The sequence below is a fragment of the Chiloscyllium plagiosum genome, unplaced genomic scaffold, assembly GCF_037043375.1.
Source record: "Chiloscyllium plagiosum isolate Xiang-an unplaced genomic scaffold, Cpla_swu_hap1 HiC_scaffold_36, whole genome shotgun sequence".
Classification (NCBI taxonomy): domain Eukaryota; kingdom Metazoa; phylum Chordata; class Chondrichthyes; order Orectolobiformes; family Hemiscylliidae; genus Chiloscyllium; species Chiloscyllium plagiosum.
The window spans coordinates 70,256,903-70,277,265 of NW_028270174.1; positions in this window are offsets into that span (position 1 = coordinate 70,256,903).

Genomic DNA, 20,363 nt, shown 5'->3' on the forward strand with positions numbered 1-20,363 from the left:
AGGACCTGTTTCCACATTGTAGGGATACTATAATTCTAAATCACCCAAACAAGGTACACCCCTCGCTGACCACAGTTTAAACCTGGAATACATTATCCCCGGTATACCAATTATAGGGGTAAGAAACATGGTTTTGGCTGTATTGCCTCGATCTGACGCATTGTCCTTCATGTTTTAACAGTATTGATAATCATTATTTTATGACAATATTCCATAAATGTTGTCATTTTATCTAAGAACATCAGACTAATAAGGGTTCACTTTGTCTGAGAGGGCTCAATGTCTAGCCATATTGATGCCGAGACCTCAGCGGCCCAGGCACTAACATACGATGAAAAAAAACTTAATTGCTTGCTTATAATCGGGGAGATCTACTCCTCACAATCTGTGGGCCAGTTGCAATTTTTTTAGCTAGATAAAGAATTGCTTATGGTGCCAAATAAAAGAGCTAAACCACCCATTATGTTTCCGAAATATCTGTCTGGGAAACATCATAGAAAGCATTTGAACTGGGTGTAGGAAATGAGGAAGGACATTCATTTTAATAACAGCTATCCGACCGAGCCAGGATATTGGAAATGCCTCCATCTTTGAAGCTCTTGTTTAATTTTGTCAAACAAATGGACACAGTTCACGTTAAATACATGATCAAAGACAAATGTAATGAAGATACTGAAATAGGGAAACGACCCCCGTGACCATTTAAAAGGAAACCAGGATTTGCCTCTGTATCAGGTATTTCCCTAAGACCTCCCGTAGGCATGGCCTCCAACTTTGTAAAATTAATCTTATCACCCGGAAAGGCAACAAGCGAATCAATGCATCGCATCACATGAACTACCGAAATTGTGGGATTTGACAAAAACATAAGACCCTAATCTGCATATAATGTAATCTTTCATGACTTCGATCCCACGTCTAGGGCAGATATGTTGGCATCCCTATGGATGGCCTCCGCCAGTGCCTCAATCCCCAACGTAAACAACAATGGTGAAAGGTGTCAACCTTATCGGTTGCCTGGAGAAATATTAATATTACTGATTAGTGAGAACTGCAGCCAGAGGATCGCGGTAAATGACCCTCACCCACTTGATAAAAACTTCGCGTACACCAAACCATTCTAATGTACAGAAGAGATCCGGCCACTCAACCCAATCAAATGACTTCTCTCATCTAAAGAGATCAATAATCCCTGGACAGATTGTTGATGACACTATTGGATCATATTGAGTACATTCTTAACATTGTAGGAAGATCTGCGGCCCTTTATAAAACCGGTTTGGTCCTCTTTGGTAACGGAAGGCAGCAAAGATTCCACCTTAATGCACGGGTCTCAGACAGGATTTTGAGACCAACATTTAAAAATGAGATTGGCGTGTAAGAAGCACCATCCTCCGGGGTCTTCCTTTCTTCAGCATCAGAGATATGAGCCTCTATTAAGGATGGAGGGAGGGGTTCCTGACTGTATGAGGGTCAGAACACGTTAAACATCAGCCCTGACAATAGGTTTATAAATTATTTATAAAGTTCACTAGGAAATCCGTCAGGAACGTGCGCCTTTACATTCTGAAGCTGCTTCACAACCACCTGTGCTGAAAATGGTACATTAAGGCTCAACACTTCTTCAGGGATTACTCCTGGAAGACCCAGGTTCTTGAAAAATGACTCCATCTTAATCCATCTATCCTCAAAATGTTCATTCTGAAATAATTCGATGAAAAATCTCAGACAGGAGACATTAATCTTTTGGAATTGAAGGTAAGGATCCCAATATCTTCCCTAATTGAGGTAATGGCTTAAGAGGGGGGCTCGTTTTCCTGGAAAGATAGAATAAATACCTGCCTGGCTTATCACCATGTTCAAACAGTCTTTGTTTTGCAAAAGTAAGTTCCTTCTTGGCTGTCTGTGTGAGGATGCAATTCACTGCAGACCGAAGCGTTGTAATCCTCTGCAGCTTAGCCACTGAGCGACAATCACAGTATGCACTCTCGGCTGCCCTCAGCTTTGCCTCAAACCAGCGTTCCTGCTCCCCCTTCTGCTACATCATAAGGAATAATTATACCCTTGGCATAAGCCTTAGCAATTTCCCATAGAGTGGATGAGTTATTCGTTGAATCTGAATTAATGGCTAAGAAAGATCTGAATTCGTTGTAGTGGTCAGCTCAGTGGCACAAAGGTTAGCAACTGCTGCCCCACAGACCTGGGTTCAATTCCTGCCTCAGGTGACTGTCTGTGTGGAGTTAACGCATTCTTCCTGTGTCTGCGTGGGTTTGCTCCCACACTCCAAAATTGTGCAGGTTAGGTAAGTTGGCTATGCTAAATCGCCTGTAGTGTTAGGTGAAGGAGCAAATGTCGGGGGTGGATCGGTGTGGACTTTTTGGGCCGAAGGGCCTGTTTCTACACTGTAATTAATCTAATCTAACTACTCAATTAACCAACTAGTCTTAAGAATAAAGGGATACATTCGCTAGTGTCTCGAAACTATTATATTGCACTTAATGTTAATCAATAAGTATACTGCTTCATGGTCAGAAATGGTAATATTCCCAATTGTGCAGGATGCCACCGAATCTAAGATTGTTGCAGGAATGGGGAAGAAATCAACCCTCATGTGGCATTTATGCCAGTTAAAGAAGAAAATAAAATCCCTGCTTGTGATGTGGATCTGCCACCAGACATCCACCAGCTCTCATTCTGCACACGTATCCACTAATTGCTTACATTATAACGAGGGTATTGGGGCACCTTTCGACATTCTGTCCACCGTGGGGTCCATAAGACTTTTGAAAACTTCTACAATAATGTGCCACGATGCAAGATAACTGAATTTTGAGGGTACACTAGGAGTGGTGGTGGTGGTGTGGGGGGGGGGGGGGGGGGAGCAGGGGGGCAATAAACATTCAAAATACTATATTCTTTACTATAGTTCAAGGCTTTGGGTATTATGAGCCTCCCGTGAGTGTCAAATACAATCTAATAGGTTAAATGGAAGATTCTTTTTATCCATTATGGCTTCTCCCCTCCTCGTAATATTAAAAGTCGAGAAATAAACCCGATCAAGCCCGACCTGCTGTAATGTCAAATGTTCCTTGTCATCAAGGTGCATCTCCTGCAATAGGACAACATCCACTCTCTCTTTTTAAGACTAGAAAGTAAATTTTTCCTCTTTTCTGGCCAATGGCTCATCTTAATGCTCCAGGTAGACCATTTAAGCACATCATTACCCAGAACACATTGTAGCAACATTTGAACTCGAGAGAGGAAGAACTCGAATTACTGATCATTAGTAAACAAAGTCTCGTAGAGCTTAAAAACTACACAAACTAAGGATACTACAACTGCCAACTCTCAAAACCTTCCAAAACTAAGCATTTTAAGTAAATGGCTGGGATGGAGTGGGTTAGGGAACCACTTTGCCCGTGCAGTGATGCAGAGCCCAACAAAGCAGGCCTTCCAGATCGCCACCATCTGGGATTTCCCCTTAACATTTTATCGATATTATCATTTCATTTTGCATTGTATTCCTAGATGTGCTGGAGCAGTGTGATTTTGTACCACTGTCAGCATTTCCCCAACACTGCACATTCCTGCCATTCCCCGATAATCCTTGGCTCAGTTATTCTTTATGCACCTTCTGTCTGTGCCTCAAACATATTCAATATCTCTGCCTCCAATGCTCCGCAGGGAAGAGAGTTCCAAATACTCTCACCATTGAGAAAACACAAAGTAACCTCATGTGTGTGTGAGATTACTTATGTCTCCTTACCTGAGAAAGGATATATTAAGTTGGAAGCAGTTCGGAGATGTTTCACTTCATGTATTCAGGGATGAGGGTCTTACATTATGGAGGCTTTAACAGGTTACTCTTGGAATCAGAGGTGATCTTACTGAAACATACAAAACCTAGAGGAGAGTGGATCAGATAGATACCCACTGGGTGTTTGTATTGTCCAAACTTCTTGTTGTTTTTATAGAATCTCTACAGTGTGGAAGCAGGACATTCCGTCTATCATGTCCACATTGACCCTCGGAACAGTATCCCGCCCGGTCCTGCCCCCCTACTCTACCCATGTAACCCTACATTTCCCATGACGAACCTATCTAACCTACACATCCCTGGGCACTATGGGCAATTTAGCATGGCCAATCAGCTCTCAACTGCATATCTATGGACGATGGGAGAAAACTAGAACACTGGGAGGAAATCCACACAGACATGGGGAGAATGTTCAAAATCCACATAGAGGGTTGCCCGAGGTTGGAACTGAGCGCAGCTACTTGGTGACGGGAGGTATCAGTGCTAACCACAGATCCACCATGCGCATCCGTTAGTTTTATTAGTTACTTGTGGCTAACTAAAGAAATCTGCCTGACTTGTTCCTGTCACTGAAACTGACTCAGTCTGAGAACTTTGTCATCGGCCATATCACCAAGCTGGTTACATTTAAAATTTAATGTGAGCAGTGGAGGAATGGGACGAGAGAAGAAAGCGGTGACACCCTCCAACATCCATCAGAGCAGGAATTAGGATAAATCCACAAAGTGGGATTCCAGTCAAGTGGGAATTCTCTTTCCCAGAAGTTTGGGGTGGCTGGAACTTTATATTATATTGAAGCTGGCTTTGTCTGATTTTCCATGGACAGGTGAATCAGGGATAATGGTACATGCAAAGAAAAGTGCAGCTGGGATCACAATGAGATGAGCCATGACCTTATTTACTGGTGGGGTAGTGTGAAAGGGCCGAATGGCCCACTTGTGTCCCTCAGCCCTGTGTTCTGATGTTCCATTCAGCCCTCGGGCATGCTAAACAGGGGCAGATCGAGGCCACTGCGATGGTTAGGTGTAGTTTTGGAATTCTACTTGGAAAATCCAGGCTGGATCAGGACATGACCACCACCCCCACCCCCCAGTCCCTGTTTCCAGGCTTCATCTCTCTATAAGGTCTGCTCCAGATGTAGGTCATGTTGCAGACCCAGATACGCTGGGAATACAGCCACATACCTCTCGCAGGGTTAAAACAACAAATCCTCTGCTCTCCCTGAATGCAACATTGCACAACACGATTTCCAGCAAAATAACCCGTTACTTTCCAAAAGCATAACATGTGAAATTAATAAATAGGAACAGGAGTAGGTCAATCGGCCCCTCAAGCTAACCCTGTCATTTAATAAGGATATGGCTGACCTACTCCAAGGCTCAACTCCACTCACTTGCCGACTCCTTGTATCCCTCCACACCTCTCTGAGTTAGGGAATTCCAGACATTCACTACCTTCGGAGAGAAGACATTACTCTACATCTCAGATTGAAATCGATGTTCCTTATTCAGTATCTGTATCATCGAGTTCGACACTTTGCTCAAGAATGGAAAAAACTTCTCAACATTTACCTTCTCCAACCCCTTCTGTGTCTTGTACGTTTCAGCATTATCACTCCTCATTCATTTAAACCCCAATTAATTATCGCCTCACCATCTTAGAGATTCTCAATAACACAACCCTTTCTTCCCAGGAAACCGCCTCATGTACCAACCAAGTTACTTGCTGCATCAGCATGCTGACTTTATTTTTCATACACAGGAAGACTTCAATGCCTTTACTGTTCCTTTTCTGGAAGTCTTCTCTATTCAGTAACAGCCTACCTTTTGATTCTCAGTGTCATCCACAAACTCGGATGTATATTGCACTCAACTCCCTCCTTCAGGCTGTCAGTATAGATTGCAAATAACTGATGCCATCAGACTGATAGTTGTGGTACTCCAGCAGATAAACCTTCGCCATAAAGATCCATTAATCCTGACTCTCCGATTTCCGTGTTAACCAATCATCATCCCATGTTAATACAGTATCCGATGTCCTGGAGCTTCTGTTTTGTGTAAGAACTTTTGTTTTGTAATACCTTGTGGAAAATCTCTCGTGTCTACCAGATCCCCTTTATCAAGTCCGTTGTTACATTCTCAGGCATCTCCAGGAATACTTTGCATGATTTTACAGGGCAAAATATTATTTCCCTTTCACAAAACCACCCTGACTCTGAGTGAAGCTTTTCTAAACGTCCATGCTTGCCAGGTTTTCCAAACTATACAGGTCCTATCTGTTTTCATTAGGTCCATGTGCCTCTAAATGTTTCTCATTCATATGTTTGTCCAAATGAGTTTTAAATTTTGTAGCTGTCCTTGCATCTCCCACTCTTCCTCTGGAAGCTCATTCCATACCCACACCGCCCTCTGTGTAAAAAAGCTGCCCCTTACTCCCTTTTAAATCTACCCTCTTTCACCTTAAACCTATTCCCTCTATGTTTGGATACCTTGGCTATTCACCCTATCCATACCGCTCATGATTTTATAAGTTTCTATAATGTCACTCCTCAACATCTTACACTCCATCTGATGCTAACTTCAAGAACAAGCGTTTAAAGATAAGCATTGCAAAATTGAAACAATATTAAAAATGACAGGTAACCAACACTCAGCCCAAATGTCATACTGTGATTTATTTTTCTCCATATTACAATACTAAGGCAGCATGGAACGCTTACTAGTGCCAATAAGAAGTCAAGCACCTGAATTCCTTTGTCTAAAGGGGGCGATGATGACGACAGTGAAAACGTATCTGTGGCCAAATCTATATAATACCACATCGTCAACATTCTCCCTCCTGGCCTCCGTATAACTTTGTGTGGTTGTGTCTTTTTTATCTTGCATTCAATAGAGAGAACCCATTTCCCCCATTCACACCTTAAATTCGACCCGTTATACAGAATATTTTCGTTCACCACTGCTAAAAGCCCGTTTTTCTTTTGCCACACCCTCTTTTCCTTGCCACCCATCCTACACATCTGGCAAGGGATTAAAAGACCATTTTGCAATTGTATTCAGTTTTGAAGAATTGTCACACTGGACTGGAAACGCTAACTCTGTTTCTCTTTCTCTGCAGATGTTGACAGACCTGCTGAGTTTCTCCAGAAATGAATAGGCGCAGAACAATTTTTCAATTAAATAAATAATTATGGATGCTGGAAATAAAAATAAAAAACCTTTATAGAAGGTTCACTGGACCTGAAAGTTTAACTCTGCATTCACTCCAGAAAATTCTGCAACATCTTTAACAATTTCTTCAGCAATTTCTGATTATGAACAATTTCCACCGACAATTGTCAAAGATGCCCAAACATCCTGTCCAACATGGAGTGTCGAACACTGGGAACTGAACAGCAATGCATGGTGACAAGTTCCTTGAACTCTGAAACTGCATAAGGTTGGCATCACTGATGCTGCAGAGCTCTGAATCATGGTCACGGAGAAAAACAGAAGGAAACACATTCACTTCAAATACAGAAGATGACATTACTGAAAGGAAAAGATTCAGATTAGTACCTTAAATGGATATTGTTTATGTAACAAATTGGAGGCGTGACACCAAGTAAAGACTTCCAGCAGAATGAGAATATGAAAATGGAAGTATTTCCGCATCAGAAACCAGAGCACGTCACTGAATACAGGGCTGATGGGTGAATAGGTTTCGGTGTGAACTGGGGGCGGGGGCAGTCAGTAGAATTGAATTGTAGATATTGCAGCTAAGACTTGATTATCATCTGATACTGTAGATTTCAATGACAATCTGTAACTTTTCACCCAGGATATTCCATCCGTCTACCATTTTCATTAAGCCGATCCATGGGTCAGTGACGAGTGTGGGTGAACATGGTCGGGTCGGAATCACATGCACCTAAACCTGGTGACTACCCATTAAAGCTACCGCACTTGACGGGTTACTCTACGAACAGCAGGACTAACATCTGATACAGAGAGAGTGATGATCCCAAGACTAACAAATCAGATATAAGCTCTCTCGTCCTGTCAAATCCATGCATAAAACAACTTACTGGAGGAGAGGACTCCATAAATATCCCCCCCCTAAATAATGGAACAGCCCTGTGCATCCATGCAAAAGATGCAGTATCTGCACCATCATCAGCCAGAAGTGTTGAGTCGATTACCCACCTCACCCTCACTATGATACCCTCAGAATCACAGATGCCCGTCTTCAACCAATTCAATTCACTGCACGTGACATGAAGCAACAGCTGGACAGATACGACAAAGGCATTTGTTACTGACACCATTCCTGCAATAGGACTAAGGACTTTTGCTACAAAACAAGCCGTGTACCTGAGGAAGCTGTTTCATTCCAGCTCCAACTCTGACAACTCCCTGGCAATGTGGGTAATTAGCAACTGCAGTCCTCACTTTCTCCTAATGTGGGTAATTACTCAACTATGTCCCATCCCCTAAGAAGGGAATCATTACAAGCGGACCAATTACCAAGCCCTCAGTCCCATCACGATAGTCAAATTGGTTGGGGTAATTTTTGATAGAGCTGTCACACAGCACAGAAATAATCGGTTCAGTGTGGTTTCCGATAGGCCCCCATGTGGAGATGGTGCTGTTGTGGAATTGTCATTGGATTGCTAATCCAGACCAGGATAATTCTCTGGCAACTGGTGCAAGTTAAAAACAATTAATAAAATATCGAGATCTAATACCTGGTGTCAGTAAAAGTGATTGTGTATTCAATGTCGATTATAGATGTCCATCTCCTTCCCCAGTGTACTTTCAGGAAGTGAATCCCCCGTGCTTTCCTGTCTGGCCAAAAAGTGATTCCAGACACACAGACATGTGATACACTCTTTAATAGTCTCTGAAACGGGCAAGCAAGGCACTCAATTGTATCAAACTGCTCCGAGGTCTTAAAGGATAAACCCGGAGAGAACAGCCGGCACCAGCCTCGTTATCAGAAAAGGGAACGGGAAACACAATCCTGTCAACCCTGCAGAGAGCTCCTTCCTAACAGCTGAGAGCTTGTGACAACATTTACAGAGCTTTCCCAGACACCGCAGAGAAACATCGGGAAAGGAATACTTCATACAACTCATTGAGCTTTCCCTATTCTAGTTAATGGCCGAACATCTCCTCAACGCAGTTTTCCCCATACAATATACATATCCCTTAATATGTTTAAACATTGTGAAAGATAAAATGAGAACTGCTGTAGTCCATTCAGCCCATCTGTTTTGCGCCTCCATTCTATGTACAGGCAGTTGACTGATAACGCGTGTTGATTAAATACATTTCGGCTGCAATGCAATTCACTTTTTCTATAAAGTGAACTGGCGTTTACTGTGACGCGATTCCTTGTCGGGCACCAGCTGAACAGCAAATCCTGCCCCAGAAACCCTCTGTCTACAAAAGGTACAATCAATGTGTTCAGCAAAAACAGGAATGCAATCGGCTCTGCAGGCCTTGAATCTGAGCCTGAAACTGGGAATTGTAGTCTATATTTCGAAAGAACTTTATTTCAAACTGTGGGGAGAATCTTGGAGAGAACTGGAATTCGGCATCACATGGTCAGTCAGCCCCCGCACGCTTTCTGGTGAAGATTGTGGTGAAAGGTACGGTGCACCAGTGAGTGCCTGTAGTGTGAAAGCGTTACATTTACAGCACTGTTCCATTACAACATGTAATTTAAAGATTTATTTAGACTGTCCTATTGTGTGTTAGATCAAATTTAATTTTTGGTTTTTACTGATATTTTTGGGAGTTTGCCACTTATCCTCATTTTCCATAGACCCCATTATTAATATTGCACGATTTTGTACAACACAGTGTTGCACAGGAACACAGTTATTGGGTTATTGGAGAACAAGCTGGAATAATAGCTGATTTTCTATCTTCACACCATACTCCTGCTCTCTCCCTATCCCTTTAGTTTCCAGAAATCCTTACATATATTCTGCCCCTTGACTTCCACAGCCTGATCTGGGAGAGAGTCCCCCCGTTCGCCACACTCTGAGTGCAGGCATTTATTCACATCTCAATGCAAAGTGGCCTGTCTGTACCTAATATTGTGGCCCTTCTTTTAGACGTCCCAGCCAGGGGAATTACCATCCCTGCTTCTAATCTGTCTCGCCCTGTCAGAGTGTTATATATTTCACTGAGATTTCCACTCATTTTCCTAAAGCCCATGGAATACAGGTCCAGTCGCCCCAAACTCTGTTCCCACAACAAGCCTGTCATCCCAGAGATCAGTCTGGTCATCCTTCACTGCTCTCCCTCAATGTCAGGTTGGTCGTCTGTTAGGAAAAGAGACCAAAACTGCACAATGTTCGTATGGGGTCTCCCCAAGGCCCTGTACAGCTGCAGTAAGATACATTTACTCCTGTACTCCTGTACACCCCCTGAAATGAAGGTGAATACAGCATTTATCTTCCTTGCAGCTTTCTACTCCTACAATATTGCTTTCAGTGACTGGTGTACAGGGTGTTCCAGATTCCTTTCAAAGTTACAGTTTCCCACGTGCTGGGCCTATATACAATTGTCAGCGTGGCAATGCCATTCCCAGTATTAGATTAGATTAGATTACAGTGTGGAAACAGGTCCTTCGGGCCAACAAGTCCACACTGTTTAGTTGCTATTTTCATTCTATTCCACTTTTCTCACAAGACTGAAATTTCCTAGTATTGCTAGGGAGTTTTCTTTTTTGTTTTGTTTTCTTCTGTGAAGGCATAACTAAAGTATTTGCTCCATAGTTCTGCTATTTCCCGGTCCTCAATTATCTGGTATCAGACTAAGAAATCTGCAACTTTTTTCTCTTAATTTTACCATTGACATATTTCCAAAAATATTACAAGTTCTCTCTTAACAACTTTACTAAGATATTGTACAGAAACCCATCAATTCCTACCTTATGCTACTCAATGATTGACCTTCCACAGCCCTCCAATCACAGAAGCACAGGCTCTGTACTACCAGAAATGCAGCACGGTCTACATTAGGCCCACTTTCCGACACAAGACCGTAGCCGTGAATCTTAAAGCATTTGAAGTGCACAACCGTGTGGTTTCTAATGGTTTGAGGTTACCATGACAACTCCACTCTCAAGAAGTGCATTCCAGGCCCCAACACCCTCTGGTTGAAAAACAATTCTCAAATCTTCACTAAACCGCAAATCCTTCACTTTAAAAATGTGGCCCTTTGAGTCAAAGCAACAGCTGCTGTCTATTCACCCTGTCTATGTACCTCGTAATCCTATCCTTCTCAATTACAGACCTCGGAGCCTTGTCTCCTCCAAACTAAACAACCTGAGGTTATCTAGCCTCTCTCCATAGCTGATATGCTCCATCCCAGGGAACATCCTGGTGAATCTGCTCTGCACCCCTCCACTACAATCACATCATTCCTGTAATGTTGTTCCCAGACCTACACACAATATTCCATCTTGCTCTCACCACAGTTCCGCATAGTTCTTATAATCTATGCCTCGATTAAGAAAGGCTATGTTTACATTCCCCTAGCCTTTCCCAGATTGTGTATTCACCTATGCAGTCACATTCAGCGATGTGTGGAGAAGACCCTCTGAGCTTTCTAGTGTGCTGCCCTTCATTGAGTACTCCCCTGTCTGGTTCCTTCTTCCAAAGTTGCATCACCTCATAGTTATCAGGGTTACATTCCATCTGCCATTGATCCACCCATCTGACCATTCCAACAGTATCTACCAGTAACATAAGGCCTTTCTCCTCACTGCCAACCACCCGGCCAATCTATGTATCAAATCCAAAATTATTTATTACACGCCCCACCTCTCGTCCATATTCACAGCTGCATCTTTTATGAATACCACAAATAATAAGGTTAAAAATCTCACAACATCAGTTATATCACGTGGTTGCGCATTTTGATGAAGAAGCTGCGTTTCGAAAGCGAGTGCTGCCGAATAAACCTGTTAGACTCTAGTCTGGTGTTATGCTATTTTTAGATTTGTCCACCCCAGCCCAACACTCGCACCTCCAAATCACAAATAATAAGGGACCCAGCACTGATGCCCGTGGTACAGCATTGGACACTAGCCTACAGTCACACAAACAGCCTTCTCCCACTCCCCTCTTTCTCCTACTACTAAAGTTGATTTAGATGCAACTTGGCAAGTCACTAATGAGTCCTACGTGTTCATTGGTTATTCTGTTCCACTTGACACACTTGCAGGTTCTCTGGGGATTCTCCGTAATCTTGCTCTGCCTTGCCCCTGTGTTAGTCAGTCCACTCCACGCACAGAATTTCCTCTTTATTGCAGTCTTAAATGGTTTGTCCCTTATCCTGCCATTATTTGCCTTGAATGTGGATTAGACAGCCTGATAAATTTCCTGTTAATTTCCAACTTGCCGTATGTTTTGTGAGTTTTATAAAGTTCACAGTGACCCAACGCTGATTCGTTGAAACTCTAGAGAACATAGGCCGAGTTTCCTCATCACGCAATCTCGCCATCTGAGGGATTTATTTGGATAATGTCCATTACACTTCCTCTGTGGTCAGTATATTCTTTCACAGATTTGGTCACCAAAACTGTTCTCAATACTCCAGGTACAGTGTCACCAACACTCTGTGAAACTGCTTCAACATGTTTTTACATCTGTATTCTGACTCCCTTAAAGGAAGGCAAACCAAACTTTAAGTTTCCACTTATGTATATTCCTCCAAATACCCTTCACATCATTGCATTTTCCAACTCACTGTGTGAGTTCTTATAGAAAGCCTTCTGATAATCTAAAATATGCCAATTCTACTGGATCCCCATTATCTATGCTGTACGAATCAACTTCAAACAATTCCAAAGTTTATCAAGTATGATTTCCCTTTCAGAAATGCATACTGAGTCTCTTAAATTTTGCTGTTAATGTCTAAATATCCAATATCACATCCTATATAATATATTCCTACAGTTTCCCGACAAATGTCAATTTAATTTGTCAGCAGTTCTCCACACTATCTCTTCTTCTCTTTGTAGATGCTTGGATCCCTAACATTCACCTATAGTGCTTGGATCACGTTTACTAATGTGCATCTATCTACACCAGCTTCCAGACTCTGCAGAATGTACAGGAAAATAGAACGCAGTCATCGACAATGCAATCAATACTTCTATTTGTGATTTATTTCTGAAGATTTTGGTATGAAGTACATCTGATTTGTCAAGCTTAGCAATGCTCAATCCAGCTGCATGTTCAATATTGCCTTGTTACTGATTTGAATTGACTTTATGTCTTTACTTCCACAAGTCCTATATGATCACTTCGTATTTCTGCGTGATTTTCCGGATCTTACTCCATTAAGACAGGTGTAAAGTAACTGGCCATTTGCTTTGCCATTTCCCTATTATCCACCATAAACTCATTTCTCCCGATTGCAAATTTCCACATTTGACGATGTTTTTTTTCTTTTGAAATATAGATCATAGATATTTGCAGTCTTTGTGTTCCTGTTTGTTTGCATGCATGTTCGCTTTTTGATTTCCTGATCAGTTTCATGGCCCTCCTTTTCTGGATTGCAATTTTCTGAGAATTCTTAGGATTCCACAATGTCTGGAATTCTTCTGAAGTCACTTCCTGTGATTAATATATTCTTAAATTTGTTATGTAAATCATCATTAAGTCACTTTCTCATTCTTTGATGTTTTCACCTGAAATAAGTAGACATATCTTTCAGATTATGCAGTATTTCTATAAATCTCCTGGTACTGACGAGATATATTCAGGAACACTGCAGGGGGACAGAGAAGTAATAGTGGTGGCTGTGGTTGGTACTTTTGTATCATTAGTAGCCAACAGGTGAGGTCCTGGAGGACTGGACGGTAGCGAATGCTGTGCCCTTATTCAAGAAGAGCTGCAAAGAAAAACCTGGGAATTATAGACCAGTAAACCTAACATCTCTAGTAGGTATGTTTATTGAGAAGACTCTGAGAGAGACGAGAAACATGCATTTGGCAAGGCAGGGTGTGATTATGAGCAGTCAGCACCTCTTTGTGCATGGGGGATCATGGCTCAAAAATTTGTGAGAGTGCTTTGGTGAAATGACCAGTAAGTTTGACAAAGGCATGGTGGTATATTGATTTCAGTAAGGCCTTCAGTAAGGTTCCACATGGTAGGCTGCTCTGGAAGTTTAGATCATATGGAATTGAGGGGGAGCTGGCAAATCATATCCAAAATTTGCTTGATGGTAGGAAACATAGAGTAATAGTGGAAGCATGCTTGTCGGACTGAAAGCTTGCGATGAGTGGAATGCCTTAGGGGTCGGTTCTGGGACTATTATTGTTTGTTTTATGCATGTATATTGTATATATATATATATTTACATATTCCACACATCTATGATTTAGATGAGAATGTACAGGCATGAATTATAAGTTTCAAGGTGACACTAAAATAGGTAGTATCGTGGACAGTGAGGAAGATTATCAGAAATTTCAGTAGTGTATTGATCAGGTGAGGAAGTGGGCCAAGAAATGGCAAATGGAGTTTAATACAGATAAGGGCGGCACGGTGGCACAGTGGTTAGCACTGCTGCCTCACAGCGCCAGAGACCCGAGTTCAATTCCCGCCTCAGGCGACTGACTGTGTGGAGTTTGCACGTTCTCCCTGTGTCTGCGTGGGTTTCCTCCGGGTGCTCCAGTTTCCTCCCACCATCCAAAGATGTGCAGGGTCAGGTGAATTGGCCATACTAAAAATTGCCCGTAGTGTTAGGTAAGTGGTAAATGTAGGGGTATGGGTGGGTTTCGCTTCGGCGGGTCGGTGTGGACTTGTTGGGCCGAAGGGCCTGTTTCCACACTGTAATGTAATCTAAAAAATCTAATCTAATAAGGGTCTGTTCTTGCATTTTAGAAAGTCAAATCAAGGTAGGAGTTTCATGGTGAATGACAGGTTCTTAAGGAGTGTATTGAGACAAAGGGACCTTGGAATTCAGGTTCAAGGTTCTCTGAAAGTGGAGTCACAGGTAGACAGGGCAGGGAAAAAGGCATTTGGCACTCAGTCAGAGTAATGAGTATCGAAATTAGGGAGTTATGTTGCAGTTATACAGGATGCTGGTGAGGCAATACTGGTAGTGATATGTTCAGTGTTGTTCACTTTGCTATAGGAAGGATGTTATTAAACTGGAAATAGTGCAGAAGAAATTTATCAGGAGGATGCCCGGACTCAACGATCTGAGATACAGTGAGAGGTTAGGCAAGCTAGGAGTTTTTACATTAGAGTGTATGAGACTGAGGGGGATCTGAAAGAAGTGTATAGGATCAAGGGAAGCATGGATAGAGTGAATGCAGTCAGTCTTTTTTTCCACAGGATTGAGCAACCCACAGACTAGAGGGCATCAATTTAAGGTCCGAGGGGAAAGAGAAAAAGGGAACCTGAGGGGCAATCTCTTTAACACACAGGGTGGTATTCACATGGAATGAGCTGCCAACAGAAGTGGTTGAGGGGGTACATTCACAAAATTTAAAATGCATTTGGACAAATACACAGATAGGAAAGAATAAGAAGGATATGGGGCAAGGGCAGGTAAATGGGGTTAATGTGAATCGACATTTTGTTTGGAATGGACCAGTTTGGGCTGAAGGGCCTTTCTCCGTACTGTCGGACTCTATGACTCTCACAATCATTGCTTCTCCCATTGAATGTTATATTATACTTCGCCAATTCATTGGAGCGTACTTGACCCTCTAGCCTCTGGGCTTCCATGATGTTTGTCCAGAATGTTCAAACATTCGATATTGTATTCAGACGCCATGTAAAAATGCAACGTATTAATGTCACTATTCCTCCAAAGCTGCTTCAGAGCAAGGTTATTAGTTAGTCCTCCTGACAACATAACACCAAATCTGAAATAACATGCTCTCTAGTTTAGTTCACAACATACTGTTCAATCTACCTCATACACACTTTCGGAAGTTTTTCTTCACAGTATTAGTAGTCAATGCAGTTTCGGTGCAACTTGACACCATCCATTATTACTGCAGCACCCACGATTGTTTGTTACTCATTCACAGGATGAGGGCGTCGCTGGATAATCAGTATTTATTGCCAATGCCAGAGGGCAGTTAAGAGTCAGCAGCATTGTCTTGAGTCTGGAATCACATGCAGGCCACACCAGGTAAGGACAGCAGTAATCCTTCCCTCAAGGACATCAGTGAACCAGATGAGTTTTTCCAACAATCGAAAATGGATTCCTGTCATCATAAGCCCTTGATTCCAGATACATATTGAATTCAAATTCCACCATGGCAGGATTTGAATTCATATCCCCAGAATATTACCTGTGTCTCTGGGTTAAGAGCCCAGCGATAATACCACTGTGTCATTGCTCCCCCTTGCAAATACTTGCATACCTAATTTCCAGAGCATATGTTGTAAAGTATTTACGTGACAGATTTGGTTTTCATATATAACACACTAATGTTTGCTTCACCTTGCTATTTGTAAGATCCACCCAAACTGATTCTGTGGGAAGTGATGGAAAGGGTCTGTGGCGTTATTACCGATAGACTTGGTCAAGACGTTCAGGGAGACTCACCTCAACGCTGAGATAATCTGAAGAATTGGTCAGCAATACAGGACAAGCATCAATATTCTTTCCCCCCACTTTGCCAGGATAAGTGTCACCATATTCTTCTGCTCCCTCGCACTCACTGTATATCTGTTATAACACCTACCCCCGAACAAGGCTCACACTCTATCTCCAAATAAGGCTCAAGCACGACTACACTCACTGTTGAATTCAGCACTTTCCCTCCCCCACTTTTTCTGTCACTGACGGAATAGCCCCGCACACTAATACCACTGCATGGATACAACACTGTGGTCAGACTCCCTCCGGACATCTCACCCTTCCCCCTTCCACTACAATAGCACTAATAGCAGGGATGCCCACTCCCACCCTCACTCCGTCCCTCCTCTTCTCCCATTCCAGGAGAAACATCCTGGAATAGGACATAAAAGGCCAAGCCGGATGTTAGAGTGCCCGATATCCGTTCCTTCACCCTCTACCTCGACATGTGGGCAGGATCCTGGAAGTAACCAGAGAGGACCAGGACACCTTGCGTGGATATTCTGAAACATCGACGTCCCACCAACCAAGTAAGCAGCAATGTTCAGCAAAGAGCAATTCTCAATTTAAACTCGCTGGTATTTCAAATCTCATCTCTCTCACTTTTCAGGCTTAGTTAAAAGCATTAATGAAAGACTAAAAATAAAAATAATCTTTATTCTCTTCAGTAAAAATGTTAAAAAGAAAAAAATAAAAAATATAAGTTCATTACGAAAAATCTAAAACATGACGTTCATTCAAAATTAGTAAATACTCGACATCATTTCTCTCACTAAATCTTCTTACCAGTGTTTGTATTCTCACATCTGCTTCTTTAATTTCAACGGAATATCGTGCCCTGCTATCAGATGCTTATAGTAAATGTCCCTTCCTCTCTGAACTTTCCGTAAACTGTCAATAAATTTCCAAATAACTGGATGTTCCACATTAAGTTCGCATTGTCATCTCCTGTGGGCAGCTGCGGCATGATTGTTTGTTTTGTCCTCATTGATTAAAGTTCTTTCAAATAAATTCCACATTCCAACTGGAAAAAGCGGTGGACGCCGACCATTTTCTCTATGTAATCTTCTACCTACATAGTTATCCTCGAACCAGTCCAGCAGCGGTTGCAATTTATATGGAAGCGCATCAGACGAATGTTCAATAGCTTCAGGAATGTTTTCAATGTGAATAAATGCAAAGCCAATTATCATTTTAGCTCTGAAAGAAAATTTTGAGTCAATGTTATACATACTCAAGTGTCTTTTTAACATTTTTACTGAAGGGAATCAACATTATTTTTAATTTATTGCTTTGATTAATGCTTTTATCGAAGCCTGAAAAGGAATAAATATGAGCTGCGCTGAAATAGTTCTGCGCCTAAATGGGTCTGCGGCAAAATGGGCGGCACCAAACAGGCCGCACCAAACAGAATGAAGTACTCAGTAAATTACACAGCACAGGGGAACGCCATATAACCATTCTAGGCTGTTATGGTGAAGCAGGGACGCCCTGGGTAGCTGTCAGGAAATGCAGAATAGAGATCATTACTCATTTTGTGTTTGGAAAGCTGTAACGAGTGGAATTCTTCAGGGTTCTGTGTGAGTTCATCATAAAAATACAATCTATTCTAATGAACCGGATGAAGGAGATGGAGCTCAGTTCGCTCATGCACCAGGATAGTCATTCAATAAGATGTCAAATGGAGACAGAGCATCTGCAATAGAATACAGACAGGGGGAGGGCAGAGCGTCTGCAATGGGATACAGACGGGGGAAGGCAGAGCATCTGCAATGGGATACAGACAGGGGGAGGGCAGAGCGTCTGCAATGGGATACAGACAAGAGGAGACAGAGCGTCTGCAATGGGATACAGACAAGAGGAGACAGAGCGTCTGCAATGGGATACCGATGGGTGAGGGCAAAGGGTCTGCTACTGGATCCAGACGGGGAGGCAGAGCATCAGCAATGGGATACAGACGGAGGAGGGCAGTGCTTCTGCAATGGGATACAGACAATGGGAGTGCAGAATGTCTGCAATGCGACACAGACTGGGGAGGGCACAGCAACAAGAAATTGCATATAGACAGAAGATGGCTGAGAGCAAAGCTTCAGCAGAAAAAAAAACAGTACAATATATATGTGATGGAAATTTTCTGTTTTATGGAAAAGACGAAATATCAGAAATTTATTTAAATGCAAGGAGAATGCAGAACTCAGTGTTACAGAGGGATTTGTGTGTCTTAGTACATGAAGATGAAGCAAGTGATTTGGAAGATAAATGTCGTGATCCTGTTTCGTGCAAGGGGTGTTGGGTATGATCTTAGCGATGTTTTCTGCATCAGTACATGGCATTGCTGAGATTACATCTGTTGAATTACGTGTAGTTATAACTGCCTAAACTGAAATAAAAAAACAAAATTGCTTTCGAAACGTCTCAAAGATGTTTCGCTTTACGCATTCTTGGGATGAAGGCATTACGTTATGAAGAATTAACAGTTCGGCCTGAGAATGAGGGATGTTTTATTGACTATATAAGATCTTGAGAACGGTGTAGTTGGTGAATACCAGATGGATATTTCTTCTTGTGTGGGAGCATAAAACTGGGGAAATACTTTGAGAATAAGTCAGGTTCAAAGGAAAGGTCATTGGACCGAAAAATTAAACTCTGAATTCTGTTCCGACATGCTGACAGACAAGCTGAGCTTTTCCAGCAAATACTGTATATGTTTAAAAATATTCATTTTAACACAGATATTGTGCAGACATGAAACGCTTATTTTTACATTATGCAAGCACATATTAACACATCTTCAAAACAAGTATGACCATTTATTGTTAATGAATTGATTCTGCAATAACGCACTGACCTGGAGTCGAGAATGTGATGGAGTCATATAGTTTGGACAATGTTCAAGAAGAGCTCACAGAGTCCAGTGTGGGACTGATAACGTTACTGATTTAACTTACAGATGGAACATGTAGCCGCTCTGTGGAGAAACGTTCTATTGCTCCATTTCTGTTTCCCTATCGCTCATCACAGCAATGTGTGGGATTGAAAAAAAGCCCAGTCGTCTTTCCCACTAATGGAGGATTCCTTATGAGGATTCATTGGAATTCCCTATTGTCTGAAGCAAAACAATTCAGCCAAATTCAACTGTTTCAGATAGAAATCCCATTGTCAGAAGACTGTGCAAGCAGAATAACAGCAGAAGTAATTATCCGACTCAATAGTGAGGGGAACAGACAGGAGATTCTGTGGCTGCAAATGGGAATCCGGAATGGTGTGTAGCCTCCCAAATGCCAGGGTCCAGGATGTCTCAGAGCGGCTGCATTACGTTCTCACTGGGGGTTTGGGGGGGGGGGGGTGGGGCGGGGGTTGGATGCAGCCAGAAGTCATTGTGCACATTGGTACAAAGGACAGAGTGACACAGGTAGAAATAATGATGACATCCTGCAGAGTGATAGTAGAGAGCTAGGGAAAAGGATAAAAGACAGTGGTAATATCCAGTTGACTTCCAGTTCTCCGTGCTGGTGAGAGAAAGAGTAGGAGGGTATGGTAAATGAAGGGGTGGTGAAAGAATTGGTGCATGGGACAGAGATTTTTGGATTACTGGGATCTTTTGTGGGGCAAGGTGACATGTTCAGGAAGGACGGGTTGTACCTGAGCTGGAAGGGGACCAATATGCTGGCTGGCAGGTTTGCAACTGCTGCAAGGGAGGGTTTCAATTAGATTGGCTGGGGTTGGGGAGGGGTGGGATCCTCAACAGCAGGGAGGCAAGTGCGAGGCTGGAAGGAATATAGTAATCAGAACCAGTAAAATGAAGAGACAGGTCAGACTAGACAACGACAGGGAGCAAGGAATGCCTGTTGAATTAAATTGCAACTGTTTCAATGCAAGATGGCTGACAGGTAAGGCCGATGAACTCAGGGCATGGATCGGTGCGTGGGACTGGGATA